Below are 16,549 nucleotides of genomic sequence, written 5' to 3' on the forward strand. Positions count from 1 at the left end.
AAGCCCGGAATCTTCTTGTAGTTGCAGTGGAGGTGGAGGGTTGGTCAGCGCACGGGATTTTGCTCAAACGTAGAGATAAGAGGATAGGAAGATATGGAACACGGTATTAGTGTTTTAGTAATCGAACGGTACAATACAGCCAAAAGAACTTTGGAATTAAAAATGTATGAAAAATATATATATATATATAAATATATATATAAAGCTATTGTTTTTAGCAGCATTCCGTGAAGGAAAGACTGCGCATTAAACTCTGCTAACCAGCCCCATTATCCCCTTTTTACCTCAGACCAACAACAGGCTATATAAACACACCCTGTTAGTCATCCACATATAGCACGTATTCTGCTTCTGTTCACAAAAAAACCACACAATTCCATTTAAATTTTATTTAAGGATTTTATTTAAGGATTTTTAAGCTATTTTAGAATATATTTTTTCATATATTTACTTTTAATTACCAAGGTTCTTTAATTCCAAAGAGTTTTAAGCTATTTTAAAAATATATTTTTCATACATTTTTAATTCCAAAGTTCTTTTGGCTGTATTGTACCGTTCGATTACTAAAACACTAATACCGTGTTCCATATCTTCCTATCCTCTTATCTCTACGTTTGAGCAAAATCCCGTGCGCTGACCAACCCTCCACCTCCACCTCCAGTTATGAGTCTGACACTTCCGAAAATGAGACAAAATATCCATCAGTATCCTTTGATATTACATCAGATACATGGAGAGGAAACAGTTCCTCGGGTCATACATCACGGGATACGCCTATGCCTGGCACATCGGGTTATTTCTCCCATCCTAACAAACCACAGGAATCAAAAAACTATCAAGGACAAGGAGGTCAAAGAGGAAGAGGGGGAACAAGAGGGGCAACAAAGAGGAAAAAATATTCTTAACATCTGAAAATTGTAATGTCATTAACATCTCACAAAAGACATTATCTACAGGACAATTATCCCTACTTAATCGAGGGTTGAATTTTGCCCCTCAAAGTGACTTCAACCTCTTTGATACGTATATTGACCTACAGCGATTTACCCGTAAATTGACTTTAAAAAAATTCTTTGCCAACAGGTCTGGAAATATTGTACCCATATATGATGCAGCTGAGATGTCCCTAGCCAATGGGGAAGATGATTTAATAGAACCAGTCTGCTCTGATTTTTCATTTAAAGAATTGTGTGTGATCTCTGACTTAGAAGACTTGCGCTTAGAACAAGAAATGGAAGATACAGGAGAAGAGGTGTCTCTTTCTGATTTTCTTAGTTTCGAACACACTACCTTTAGGAAGAAATCCACCTTTTGTCCCTATGGCTCTAAGAGTGCATTCATTACCACATTTGAGAAATTGGTGGAAAAGGATCTGAGGATCTTGGCAGATAACTGTAAACATGACTCTTTCCGTTGCAGCAATCTCACAGCCATTGAACTGCAAGAATTACAAACTTTAAAACAAGACAAAACCATAGTGATCAAAAATGCAGACAAGGGTGGTGCGATTGTTGTACAATCTGCAGATAGTTATAGATTGGAGGCATTAAGACAATTGTCTGATCATCAAGCCTATAGAAAATTACCCTCAGACCCCACCACCAATTTCTCTCATGCGTTGGATGATTTACTGGAACTGGGTAGAGAACTTTACGTGCTTAGCAAAAAGGAATTTGAATTTTTATGCACCCCTAACCCAATAGTTCCCATCTTTCACCATCTCCCAAAGATCCATAAGTCTCTCACAAATCCTCCGGGACGTCCCATTGTGGCAAGCATTGGATCTTTGGGAGATGGGCTCTCCCACTTTATAGATGCCTCTTTGCAACCCATTGTACAGTCATTGCCATCTTTTCTAAAAGACTCTAATCAATTGATTTTTGATCTTAACAAAGTACAGTGGCGGGAGAGTTACAGATGGGTAACTATGGACGTTACCTCACTCTACAACATTATCAAACATGAACAGGGCATTTTCGCCATACAGCATTTTCTCACACTTTCCCACTTATCACCAGCACTTTGCACGTTTTTATTAGACTCTATCACGTTTTTACTCACGCACAATTATTTTTCTTTTGATTCACAATTTTATTTACAAATTCGAGGCACTGCTATGGGCACTTCTTTCGCACCCTCATATGCGAATCTTTTTATGGGGTTGTGGGAGTCTGATTTTATTTTTAGTGACAAAAATACCTTTAGACACCAAATAAAATTCTACAAACGATATATAGATGATCTTCTATTTATCTGGGATGGTGACCTCACTTCACTCCACACTTTCATATACTCACTTAACACCAATGATCAGAATTTACATTTCACTTATCAGGAAAATATTAACCACATTTATTACTTGGACCTAATGCTGTATGTCGACATGCGGTGGTGACATCCAAACTGATATTTATAGGAAATCCAATGCACGAAATTCCTACCTCAGAGCGGACAGTAATCATTCTAAATCTCTCAAAAAGGGCATTCTCAAGGGGCAATTTACAAGATTAAAAAGGTTGTGTTCGACTAAAGAATCTTTTGACATACAATCAAATGATCTCATTACAAGATTTTCATCTAGAGGTTATCAGATGCATGACATCATAGAAGCCCATAATATGGTTAAAAATTTAGACAGAAAAGACCTTCTATTACTATCCAAAAAGAGATCCAAACAAGATGAGGTGACAGCTCCATTATTTATCACCCAACAGAGCAGGCAGTCAGATCGCATACGTTCTATCATTTATAAACATTGGGACACTTTAAAGTTGGATAAAGATCTGACCCCAATTCTTGAGAACAAGCCAAAATTGGTTTTCAGGAAAGCTAAATCATTGGGCACATTCCTCTCCCCTAGTCTGTTTGATTCAAAAACGAATCATAATAGCATTACAACTATACCAAAAGGTTTTTTCCCATGTGGACATTGCGGGATTTGTAAGTTTGCTAGAAAAGTAAAAAAACTTAATTGTATAAATCCCAAGAAAGAGCAAATTATACACACTTTCATTAATTGTAACTCTAGTTACACTGTATATCTCTTGAGATGTGGGTGTGAGAAAGGTTATGTGGGTCGCACCATACGACCCTTAAAGAACAGAATCATGGAACATGTCCGTGCTATAAACAAAAAAGACCTAACACACATAGGGGCCTATGCAGAGAGCAGCGAATTTTAAAATTGGCGAATTTATTAAAAAGTAGCTTTTTTGGAGAGTTTTAATCTCCATATGCAGAAAAGTGCGAATTCTGCTATGTTTAACATGGATGCGTGTGGCGAGTTTAAATTGGCGAGATGCGCGCTTCAGAAATGTGTTAAAACAAATTTGCGCCTTTTTTTCCCTTTGCAATGGCCGCGAGCGGCAGTTTTTTTTGGCGAGGCAAAACGGAGACAATCGCGCCATTTTATTGGCGCGAACAGCCGCTAGATGCCGTTCGCGCCTCTCTGCATACGGATATTTTTAAAACTGGCGAGATTGAGGTTCTCGCCAGCCGCGAGGCGAGTTTTACAAATAGAAAAGAAAAATTGGCGCGTTTTTCGGAACTCGCCATTTTCTGCTGCTTTCTGCGCGATTTTCTCCAAAAAATGGCGAATTTCGAAATAGCGCTGCTCTCTGCATAGGCCCCCCAGTCTCAAGACATTTTACAAATTGTCCACAGGGTACTATTAAAAATTTCTCATTTTCTGGAATAGACCACATACATGCCCCTATCAGGGGAGGAGACAGGTTGGGCATATTGAATAGAAAAGAAATGTTCTGGATTTACAGCTTAAATACTATGCAACCCTCAGGCATTAATATTGATTGGGAACTAAAGCATTTTTTATAACATCATATGTATCTAATGGTTCTTACCTTCGTTGTGATTTATACTTATTATTGACTTACATGTATTTATTTTATGTACATGTTTTCATATATCTGCTTGATAATCTGTTTTCTAGATCTGTTTGTTTAAACATTTTATTACTATGTTTCATTGATAATTATTATATTTGTATAAACCGTTTATATAGCTGTATTATATATCCTTATCATTCACTGCTTTGAATTTATGCTTTAAAATATGTCACCATATTATGACATTAGTTCATGTGTAGCTAAATTGGCAGATTAATATCTCTACCAATATACATATCCCTATATTATAATTTATCATACATATATTATTATATACATTACCTTATCTTTTTATATACTTAATAGAATTTGTTGTTCATTTTTTTGATATGATTCTGTTATCTCATCCGGTGACTATTAGATCATACACTATATGTTAGATCAGGGTTTTTTAATACATTTCTTTGGTTTTAGTTCACACATTTTTTATTCACACTTAAGACTATTGTCCATCTATTTAAAGTTTTCTTTTCTATTCTTATACTTCTTATACACATAAATACTCATTTCATATCATTCATCATTTTTTATTATCACATTCATTATACATACACATACATTGTTTTTTATTATTTTTTTAACACTTAACAGGTTAAACTTACACTTACATCATTCTCCTTTAATTAAGGGGCTGATGAACTATAATCATCATGTTTTATAAACATACATATTTTTTACACATTAAGATACATTATTGTTTGATCTAGTATTCTTCATTTTTCTATGATTCCTTTGGACACTGTATTGTTTTTGTTTTTGTATAGACATTAGTCTTTGGCTTGTCTTTTAAATATATGTTTACATGTTTACTGTAATAGATTGGTTCACCTCACCGGATTGGTGTCATGCTCAGAGGTGAGGGCGCTCCTCCAACTTGCATGAGGGTACAGCTGATTGCATATCTTGTTAACCTTTACCTAATTGTGGGCGTATACTTACCTCTGACCATTATATAATCTGATGTGAGTAGAACAATTAGTACTCTTTGATAAAGCGCCTCCACGGCGGGAAACGCGTCAGAGTTTTAAACGTTAGTGTGTCTGTCCTTTTTTTGGCTCATATGCCTAATAAATAAACAATTATTTTGCTACTGGCCCTTTTTTCATTTTTATTAGCAGTGCTCTACTTTTTTCCTCCCTGTTCCTGATTTTTCACCCTAGTATTGCAGCACGCCGGTATCTACGACACATAGCAGCTGTCTACACCAAGAGGATTTCCTCTTTTAGCTGCAGAGATCCGGGGCTTTTGCCAGTGTGCAGCCGGTCACCATTCCCCTCACCTGCTCCGGGAATCAACATCGCGGACGGACACCCGACGTAGGAGTGGAGTGTCCTGTCCGGTCTTCACTGCCAGCAGCCAGCACTAACCCCACCGACAGCCACGACCCGACAACTCGGAGAACATCGATCAGGTACCCGGGGGAGACGGCGGGAGACCCTGTACACGGATCTCCATTCCCAGCAGCCAGTCCCCATTTCACTGGGTTTCCACATTCTCGGCTGAGGAGGTTACCTAACCCAATTTACAGCAACCGGTGGGGTGAGTGTTTTCCATCGGCGTGGCGAGACTTTTCCTACGGCAGCATACAGGTGAGGTGGGGGTTTCCAGGCAGGCACACACCATCGGCGCACCCACTGGACTCCATTATCTACATAATATTTATTTTGCATTATACCGTTTTATGGACATATGTTTTTCTACTTTTATGGACTTTCTTGTTTGTTGAGAGCATCACCGGGGGGTAGCTACCCCTACTTTCTACCTATGCAGAGAAGAGGAAGGAGAGGGCAGACTGGGGTAATATACGTGGGTGGACCAATAGGAGGAAGGGGTGGAGCGGGGGCGTGCCCAAGCAGGCCCAGGGATAGGCTCAGGTGCCTAGAGAGGAAGCCAGCCAGGTGAGTGGAGGAGATTGCCCTGATGTCCTGCAGGTGGGAGGCGGAGCCAGGCATGCGGGAGGACGGCCAAGAGGATCGGGTGCGCTCGCGCCCTGTAAGGCTCCCACGCGCGTGCGCCCCAGCACCGTGCAGGTGGAGACGGCGTGTGCCGTAGGGGAGAGGAGCGGCGCCCGGCCGGAACAGGTAGGGAGCCGGCGGGGAGGGCACGCGGCGTGTGCGGTGATGCAGGGAGCCAGAACAGCGGGGACCCGCCGTAGGGAGCGTGTCCCACAATCCCTTACACTAACTCTCCCAGACTCAGACGTGAAGCTAATTAAATGGGGGGGGAAATGGGACACTTGTCCCCATTGGTACTACAAAAACTTTGTGAACATAGTCAATGCATGAAGCCAATCAAATGTATGTAACAATAAAGTCCAGTAATGAAGAAACCAAGGAACCTTGAGTAATCAGGCAGTTTGTAAAGTAGAGCATATGTCAGCCAAGTAGATGTGGGGTGATGGGGCAGCCTGCGAGATCACTATTAACTGAATAGTGTAGATAACTGTGGGGGGAGGGGCAATGCTGGTTCAGTAAACCCTTGAGTTCTCTCTGTGTATAGCGGAGAGACCTCTGTTGAGTGACCGAACACTCTTCCCCCCTGTTCCGTGTTGTAAAGCAGGTGCCATGACCACACTGGCTGCAGGACATAGAGATCAGCTGCACATGAAAAAAACAGCCGCGTTACTCACAGCAAGTTGCTCCCGCCGGGTTCCCTCTAAGCGTGCCTCCGTCTGGAACAAGTACATCTACATAGAAAGAGAAAAGATGGAGCACTGCAAAAATTGGAGCAGGGCTGGAGGCAGGTATAAAAATAAAACTATTTATTAGGCATATTAGCCAAAAAACATACAAGACAGGTGTCCTCTAACGCGTTTCTCTCCGCAAAGGAGCTTTATCAAAGAGTATGGTGCAGAAACTGATTGGAGAAACTATTGAAATAATGATCCCTTTGGACCCGCTTACCATGGTTCTGGGGAAACCTTTAGAGAATATGAACCGAAACACAAGCAAACTGTTATTACATATTTCGACCGCGGCAAGACGCTCAATTGCAGGGACTTGGAAAAAACGCAACCTCCATCTAGGAGAGAGATTATACAGAGAGTACAAAATGGAGTAAAAGGTTCAAACAATGGAGAGATTAACGGCATTTATAAGGCATAAATCTAGACATTTCTATAAGGTATGGGGACCCTGGTATATTAGGAAGAGTTAATGATTAAGATTAGGTCGAGGGCTGGAGTTTCTATAAGGGAGGTGATTATGGAAAGATGTGGGTTGATGTGATCAATGTCATTGTCTGACAATATGTTTATGACACTGTTGTTGTATTTGGTGGTTCCCCCTTTCCCCTTTTTCATTTTCTGTATCCCATCCCAGTTTTTTGAAAAACAAATTAAAAAATAAGTTTACATAAAGGACATTTTGAATTGGTACCAGAAGCCTATTAATTCTCCCTGGGTATCACTCAGAGTTAGGTAATCAAGGGACCCCAATTTCCAAACTACTTTTTCTTAAGAAGCCTAGGGATATACCATCTTGGCAAGAACATTGCCTAGTTAACCCAGCTATTAAATACTGATATAGGCTGAGGAGAACCAAATTATGCAGAGTGCAATGGTTAACTCCATACACTAGAATCCAAGATCTGAGCTCATACTCCAGACCGGAATTCAGAACCTCACTGACTGATATGCAAAGAGAGAAAATTGTATACTTTAGTGACTTGTTCAGAAATGGAACGTTTATGTCAATGCAACAGCTGTCTGATAAATTGGAGGTTAGGATCCTATTCTATAAGTATTTTCAGTTAGGACACGGAGCCACTAGATGAGAAAATAAAACTGCATTCCTCTGTGACACACAATCACTGGAAAAAATATTATTCTGTAACTCCAGAATTAAACAAGTGATCTCTATAATATACATGGAGCTTAAATTTAATATATGGAACTGAGCAAGTCCTCTGTGCTCAAAATGACATAATGATCTTAGTACCAAAAATAGAGTTTGAGGACTGGCAATATATTTGGCTGGTCATGAATAAAATCTCTATATCCTCCAGCTTGATTCAGTAATCCTGTAAAATATTCTATCTTATGTATAACTCGCCGGCCACACTCTCTAAAAAGTACCTTGGTCTGCCAGACACCTGTTGGAAGCTCTGCAGCGCCAGGGCGGATTTTTTCCATATGTGATGGACATGCCCCAAAAGGAATAGGTTTGGGAATAGAATCCCTAGAGAAATCCCAACTATTACCGAGGTGGAATTCCCTTTGAGCCCCTAGAGGGTGCTATTGGGATAGTGGCCGGAGGGGAGCCCAGTCTCAAAAGATACTAAAAGACTAATCAACCAAATGTTTTTAGAGGGTGAGGTGTTGATCGTGCAGGAATGGAAATCCATTAACCCTTTTACGGTTAGTAGTTGGAGAGCAAAACTGTGGGATATGGCTAGGATGGAAAAACTGACATATACTGTACATTAAACAAATCAGTATGGGAAATGCATTACAATTTGGGAACCGCTATTACAATTTATCTAAAGGCCCTCATACGGAAACATTGACTGCAGGGCAGTCACTCCATGAAACTGAATTGTTTGGCATGTCGTACACTAATCCAGCAAAAAAAGAATCCTTCTGATTGGTAATGTTAGCGTTTACATTTTCCCAAAGTGGAACTATTGAACTGTTTACCGATTAATATTGACACATAGAATTGTTTGTATAACATGTGCCAAATGTACAAGGTATTGTGCAGTAACCAAAACTGGAGAGTGTCTTTGATTGATTTGTACGAAATACGATAAGATGTATGCTTTGACCTTTTATTATATAGTAATAAAACTTAATGTGAAAAAAAAAAATTGGGGAAAATCTATTTGGAAAGTATTTTATAAGAATAAAGACATGTAAGGTTTGGAAAGCTCTGTACACATGAAGAAGAGACCTGTGAGGTTTGGAAAGCTCTGTACACATGAAGAAGAGACCTGTGAGGTTTGGAAAGCTCTGTACACATGAAGAAGAGACCGGTGAGGTTTGGAAAGCTCTGTACACATGTAGAGACCGGTGAGGTTTGGAAAGCTCTGTATACATGAAGAAGAGACCTGTGAGGGTTGGGAAGCTCTGTACACTATATTTAATCTATGTAGAAAGTTTATATTGGTCCCCTATTGGTCTTCAATATGAGAAGAGGGGTAACACGCATTGGCTTCAATGAAAGTGCATTCTCATTCTATTGAATTGCCCCAAGACTTAATTGAAGCCAATATTGTTCCAATAAGTTATAACAACTTTGTTACTGCCGGACCTGTTATACATTGTGTTGTAACCCACACAGGCACAGAAAGGGCTAAATGTTCCTATTTCACCCTGAAACCTGAAATATTATTCATTTGTAGATAAACTGCTGTAAACATAAAATGTATTATATTCAAGCAGCAATCTTTCCCCCCCCCCCCCCCTCTCACCCCCTTATACCCTCAAGCCTGTGTGAGTTTCTCATTCAGGGGTCTATTTACTAAAGTCTCCCGGCTACAAGGTAGAGCAAAACCAGTGCAAAGAACAGCCATATCCATCAGAGAAAAGGCATCCCATTGAAAGCTATGGGAGTTTTTCCTTTGATAAATCTGGTGCAATTCTTTTGCGCAGAGTTTGCCCCAGTTATGCACCCGGGAGAGTTTAGCGAATAACCCCCATAATGTTAGTATCTTGCCCCCTGAGTAGATCCTGCTCTTTTTTGTAGATATTTTTCTAGCATTAAACATGCTTAAGCGCCAGCTTCAGAGGTTATCATGTAACCTTTACACTGCACTGGACTCCGGGGGGAGCTTAATTTTAACCTCCCGGGCACTTCATATTTCAACCGCTTCCATCGCCTGATTGAAGCATCCAAATAAAAAAATTAAACCATTACTTAAAAGGGCAAGAAGAGATCTCTTAAAGTAAGTGAAATTAAAAAAAATGGGAGGGAGGTGGTGGTGCGGGGGGTGGAGGGGGGGGGGGGAAGTGTCTGTGGACTGCTGCTTTATATGACACATCCCTATATTCAGAAGCAGCCGCCGACACTGTCCCATGTCCAACATCAACAGCTGTTTGGACGGTGCGTTTTTTTTCTTTTGACTTTTTATTTCTCAATTCTAGAAATAAGAAATTCTGAGAATCTCCTGAAAGCCTCTCTTCTCTGAGCGGGAAGCCCGCAGCACAGGGGGACCGGCTGGGGTGTCTGCTTATTCTGGGACAGAATATTTAATGACGCGAGGGGGAAAATGAAAATCAAATCTCAGGCAGCAACAGGACGGCAGTGGAGAAGGGGTTAGCTTGACTTATATGGTGCTGCCAGAGTGTGTGTGTGTGTGTGTGTGTGTGTGTGTGTGTGTGTGTGTGTGTGTGTGTGTGTGTGTGTGTGTGTGTGTGTGTGTGTGTGTGTGTGTGTGTGTGTGTGTGTGTGTGTGTGTGTGTGTGTGTGTGTGTGTGTGTGTGTGTGTGTGTGTGTGTGTGTGTGTGTGTGTGTGTGAATATGTGTGTATATATGTATATATATTTAATATACAAAGTCACTAACACCTTCCTGGTCCTTACCCAGAGACCTTAAATTGCCTCACCCAAAAGCAGTCCCAGCACAGAAATTAACAAGCAAGTCCGTCTGTCTATTGAGGCCACGCGGTGTCAATGGGACGTAATGTTCCTTTTGGGTAAACCACAGCTGCTTGTGGTTTGTGGGACACATCCAATGGAGCACAGATTAAAGCAGGATCCTAGTAGCTGTGCTCCCCAGCTTAGAAAGTTGGATTTCCTCTGCTTGCTGAGATAAATGAAGTATTGGTGGGAGCGCAGAAAGGGGGATCAGGGGAAAATCTACATTGCAAGCTTTTGGAGCAGGGACCTCTCTACTTATATCAGCTGTGTTACTTTTGTATGCTATATTCAGCTGTGTTTTTGTAGGGTACCGGAAACCCTAAGCAAACAGAAATGAATTGCCATCTAAACTAGGTGTAGCACCCTTTGTCCCTGCCATACTCTGTGCCTGTACGTGAAAACAATGATAAAATAATGCGACGTTGTACACTGCGCCTTCCTCGTCTGCACAGTGACATTTTTTCTTGTTGTTATACTTTTTATGTCATGCTATATTTGACTACATAACACAAAAACACCAACAAATATGGCACCCAAATATAAAGGTGCTTCCCACGTTGCAGTTTTTCAGGTGGTTATAAGAGTAGTTATTGCGTGTAAATATACAAGAGAATGTAATAAACTTTGTGACTTTTTGCTGAATTTGGCTTTCTGTGGTCTGTGGACGACACAGGCCGGCCGGAGCGGCGGGAGAGATGGGTGGTGGGCACAGAGCGGGGTGGCGGATGAGATGGGCAGCCACAGCAGTAGAGGAGGACGGAGGTCGGACGGGTGGTGGTGGAAGATGGAGGGCCGCGGGAGCGGAGCGGAGCAGGGCAGCAGAGGATGACAGCTGGGAGGATCTGCGCTGTAGCAGCGGCTGACACCGGAAGTTAGTGAATACTTCCAGTGTCTGCCAGAAGCAGTCAGTGAAGACTTCTACCGGCAGTCCACCTCCTCTGCCACCCTGCTCAGCTCCCGCGGCCCTCCATCTTCCACGCCTGCGGTCCTCCGTTTTCCTCTTCCACCACCGCCCATCTCTAGCACCGACCACCTCTATCTTCCTCCTCAACTCCCGCCGCCCCCCAAAATGTGCTGCCCTAGGCGACTGTCTAAGTCACCTAGTGGTTGCAGCGGCCCTATACCTTCATGGCTTCCCCTTGTTGTCCCCAAATCACCAGGGCGTTCCTCAGGAGGAAATAATTACTGCAACCATTTCTTTCCTTTGCTAATCACTACCTAGGTCAGCCTCCAACTTGTAATTGCTGCAGCATTTACTAACAGAAACATGAACTCATAACTAGAACAACGGAGGAACTAAAGAACTCAGGAAGAACTGGGGAAGAACTCCCTAGCTCATGTGAACTAAGCTCTTTTACATACCATGTTCTATCAGATGCATATGACTAAGGACCTTTAATCCATGATTATCCTCATAGATGTTAACTCCTGCTAGGCCACAGAGGGGCGCTACCCCGCACTTTACTTCTGACATTTTATCACAAATATCACAAAAAATCATGTCCACCAAACAATTAACATCTGCAATTTAATTTTATTTATTGGTATCAGTCCTTAGCAAAAAATTATTGAAAAAAAAAAAAAAACTCCTTTTCAAAATATCAAAATCATTGCAAGTCCAAAATATACAATGCAAGTAACAAGAGAGACACAGCAGGGCAGTATTATCCAGGGGACATTTCCTATAAGCAATTTCATTCCATAATAAACTTTCTACTTAGTGGTTATGCGTCCAATTAGAAAACGGACGTTTCTGGTCAGGTCTGTGAAGTGACTGCCGCCCTACGTCACTTGCACTTACATTTACTTTTGTATATTTTTAAGTTGCAACCATTTTAATATTTTGTAAAGTTTTCTTTTGCATTACTTTTGCGAAGGACCCTGGTACAAAAGAATAACATTGAATTGCCAATGCTATTTTTTGGTGGGCAGGATTTTATATGAGATTGTCCTTATGTGGATACGTTGTATGGACTTATTAACATCATAGCACCCACTCACGGGGATTCCACCCCGTGTAACACCTTTTCAAGTGAAAATCTTTGCTGGCACCTAGTAAATTCTTCCTAGCACAAATCTCCTTCATGGTGACGGAGGTTGTGTAACAGAAGTGATGTAGGTGGCCTGTGTTTGCTGCGCATGCGCAGAAGCAAGGGGACACGGACACACACTCTCTGAAAGAACAAAACATCAACATTTCTTGTAAATGTATAATAGCATTATGTAAAAAGAAAGAAAGAAAGAAAGGCAATCTGCAATGAAAAAGAGCCAATTAATATATATTGGATCATAGCGTCTTAGGTTGTAATAAATTATTGTATGTAGAGGAATAGAAAAAATATTAAATGTTTCTTAAAGTAGATAGGTAAGACTTTAACAAGCAATTTACATTTAACCAAGTCCTTCCCCAATTATTGCATTACCTAAGCAAAAAGTAAAACCAATGATGAGTAATATGAGCCCAACAACTTTCACAACTTGACACAAAAATCTTTCTTATTGGTCTTCAATAACAAAGATTAGTGTGTCAACTTTTGAATGTTGACAAAGGCAATTTGTTAGGTCGGATTAAGGCAGCATTTCTATATTTGAACCGGTTGAATAGTAGATAATCGCTGGTAGATTTTAAAGCTGCAGTTCAAGCTGCATTTAAAAAAATATATATTTATATTTTTTTCTATTCAATATGTGCATCAATACAATCTGCACACTGACAAGTAATTAGCTAAGCTGCAGATCGATCCGTTCTCCTGTAATCGATCGCTTGCTCAGGGCTATTTAATTCAGTTCTTGCACAGCATTGTGGACAATGTAGTTCCTGGAATATAATTGACTGGGCAGTTACTAGATACAATTGGTGCCCTGCTAGAGAGAGGGCGGGGCTCAAGAACCAGAGCCTATCAGAAGGGGAAGGGGGCTGTCACTTTGGAAATGCTTCCTACATTAGAAACATTAAAAATGTCTTTAAAACATTTATTTTTTATTTTTTATTTTTTAAATGCTACAAGTGTTTTCTCATAGTACAGAACTGATTTATTTAAAAAAAACACACGTAGGATATTGCTTGAACTGCAGCTTTAAAAGGGAAATGTTAAAACAGTAAGCACATTCTAAGTGAAACTTCTTTGTGTATTGTAACAGAAATTGTATTTTGATTTTAATGTTTTTGATTGAATGAAAAACTTCTGAGTTACAATTTCAGTGACAAAACACAAAGAAGTTTCACTTCAAATGCCCGTGCTCACCACACCCACTCTTTTTATTTTCTTAGCCTTCTATCTTTTGTTGGCGACAACTACTCCAGGACGGGTCATTTTATATATTCCCAATTGGCCGTTTCAGAAGTTTTGTGTCGGAAAACCCTGTTGACTTCAATGGGGATTTTCACCCGAAATCTGCACAAACGGCCGCACTCTACTACAAAAAATAAGGCCCAAGGTGTGACACACGGCACTATTTTGTGTCTGTTCAGATTGGAAATTATTAGGGGTACACTGTACTACCCATCTTTGGCATCATAGACCTTACACTTAGCAGCCCAGTAACGAAGGGGCTACATATGCTAACTATTAAATTAGCTTTAAATAAAGAAATGTGGTAAAAAATGTGATTTACCACTTTCCCATTTCTTCAACCACCAATATGTTTTTTTGAATCTTTCCAGCCCCTTTCCAAAGGTCCCATCATCGTATCTCTAATATCTGTCCCTGTGTGTGTCCTGGAAGGGACTGTCCGACACCATGTCCTCTATCGTTGACTGATCAAAGGAGAATGCACCTGAACTTATTAAAGCCACGCGGTGGCATTGCTCACCCCCTGGATGCAAAGACAGATATTCACCCGGCGCTCATGTTTGTGTGTGTGCGTTAACAGTGTATTAATATTGCGTCAACGCTATGTGTAATGGAATGAAAAATATCAAATAAGATGGATAAAGGAAAAGGATTAATAAAACCTTAAATACAGACACTGGTGAGTGGCAGCTCAACCCTCACTGGACCTTCCTTGGTGGTCCTCTGTTATTGCCGTTTTACAAGAATCAGGGCGCGCAGTAAACCCGTGAAAACATGAAAATTAGAAAACAAAAGAAACACACAAAATAGTGCAACCCTGTCTGTGAAATAATAATCACGAGTGCAGCTTTCAATGTGTGTATAATCACACAGGTGCAGGCTTAGCGTCAGTCCCACGTGTGGGCTGTATGTGGCTGGTTTCAGATCAGACAGATGGTAAAAGAAACAAACACCAGTACAAATAAACCACTGGACAAGGATGAAGGTAGTAGTGCTGGTATATTAGAATACACAATGGTACACAGTAGTATCAAAAATAGTAGGCAATGGCAACTTACAGGGAAGCCCCATGCAAGGGCATTGTACGTCAGGCGTGGAGTGGTGTCCAGTAGTAGAGTGTGATGAACTAGCGGATCCTGTTTGACTTAGACCCGCAGTGCCTGAGGATCGGCGCCATCATGTGAGGACGCCAATGGTGTGAGGAGGAGAACCTGGAAGTAAGAGCCCCAGCCTAACATCGCGGAGGAGCCGCCAGTGCACCGGCTTCTCTGCAGGAGCTTACCATCCGCTCTGGCTTGTTCTTGTTCAGGTTTGTTTAACACAAAGAGCCATGGGTTCAACTGAATTTCGAGGCCCAAAATCCTCTGTAGCCAATTACGAATTTGCTCCCACAGTGGTGCTCTTTAAGGGCAAGACCACAGCATGTGCAACAAGTCCGCTGGCTCCCCGCATTGTTTAGGGCACAAGGGGGATTAACCCAGGACGAATTTAAATAGTTTTACTGGGGTGAGGTACCACCTCATTAGTACCGTATATGCATTCTCCTTTATGTTGTACATATGGAACTCTTGGCCGCCGCTTTAACTATCTCACTCCAATCTTCCTCCTCCAACGTCGTGTTCAAATCTGACTCCATTGGTAATTGGCCTTATATAGAGCCTTATAATTTTTCATGATATTTATTTGAGTAAATCTTGATGTCTGAATTTATTAATGATATCGGCCTATAGCTTTGACAATTTGTGGGATATTTACTCTGCTTAAGAATTAACGAGATGGACGCCAGGAGGATCTGCTATGGGAATGGAGTCCCTGCTAGGACGGAGTTGAACATCCGTAGTATATAAGGCAGTATAGGGATTCAGCCGGTTCGCACTGGTTCATGCAAATCTGTACCTAAAATTTCCTCCGCCAAACAGATGCGAGAAGAGAGAGAGCAGAGCTTCTGCTAAGGGGCTGGGCAGCTTGCTCCACCCCGATTGGCTGAATTACACAGCAGCAGCCAATCAGGAGGAGGTGGCAGGAGCCTGGGGGTGGGGCAAAAGAGCGGAGAAAAAGGATGGAGCAGAGAGAGGTGAGGTTGTGTTCTGTGTGTCTCCTGCCTGTGTCCTGTTTTGTTTGCCTGTGTCCTGTGTTGTTTGCCTGCTTGTGTCCTGTGTTTTATGCCTGTGTCCTGTGTTTGCCTGTCCTGTGTTGCTTGCCTGCCTGTGTCGCTTGCCTGCCTGTGTCCTGTGTTGCTTGCCTGCCTGTGTCGCTTGCCTGCCTGTGTCCTGTGTTGCTTGCCTGCCTGTGTCCTGTGTTGCTTGCCTGCCTGTGTCCTGTGTTGTTTGCTTGCCTGCCTGTCTAGGCCCTATGTTGTTTGCCTGCCTGTCTAGGCCCTATGTTGTTTGCCTGCCTGTGTCCTGTGCTGTTTGCCTGCCTGTGTCCTGTGTTGTTTGCCTGCCTGTGCTGTTTGCCTGTCTGTGCCGTGTGTTGTTTGCCTGCCTGTGCCTTGTGTTGTTTGCCTGCCTGTGCTGTTTGCCTGTCTGTGCCCTGTATTGTTTGCCTGCCTGTGTCCTGTGTTGTTTGCCTGCCTGTGTCCTGTATTGTTTGCCTGCCTGTGTCCTGTGTTGTTTGCCTGCCTGTGCCCTGTGTGGTTCGCCTGCCTGTGTCCTGTGTTGTTTGCCTGCCTGTGTTGTTTTCCTGCTTGTGCCCTGTGTTGTTTGCCTGCCTGTGTCCTGTGTTGTTTGCCTGCCTGTGTCCTGTGTTGGTTGCCTGCCTGTGCCCTGTGTTTG

This window comes from Ascaphus truei, chromosome 6 (genome assembly GCF_040206685.1).
Source record: "Ascaphus truei isolate aAscTru1 chromosome 6, aAscTru1.hap1, whole genome shotgun sequence".
Lineage (NCBI taxonomy): Eukaryota > Metazoa > Chordata > Amphibia > Anura > Ascaphidae > Ascaphus > Ascaphus truei.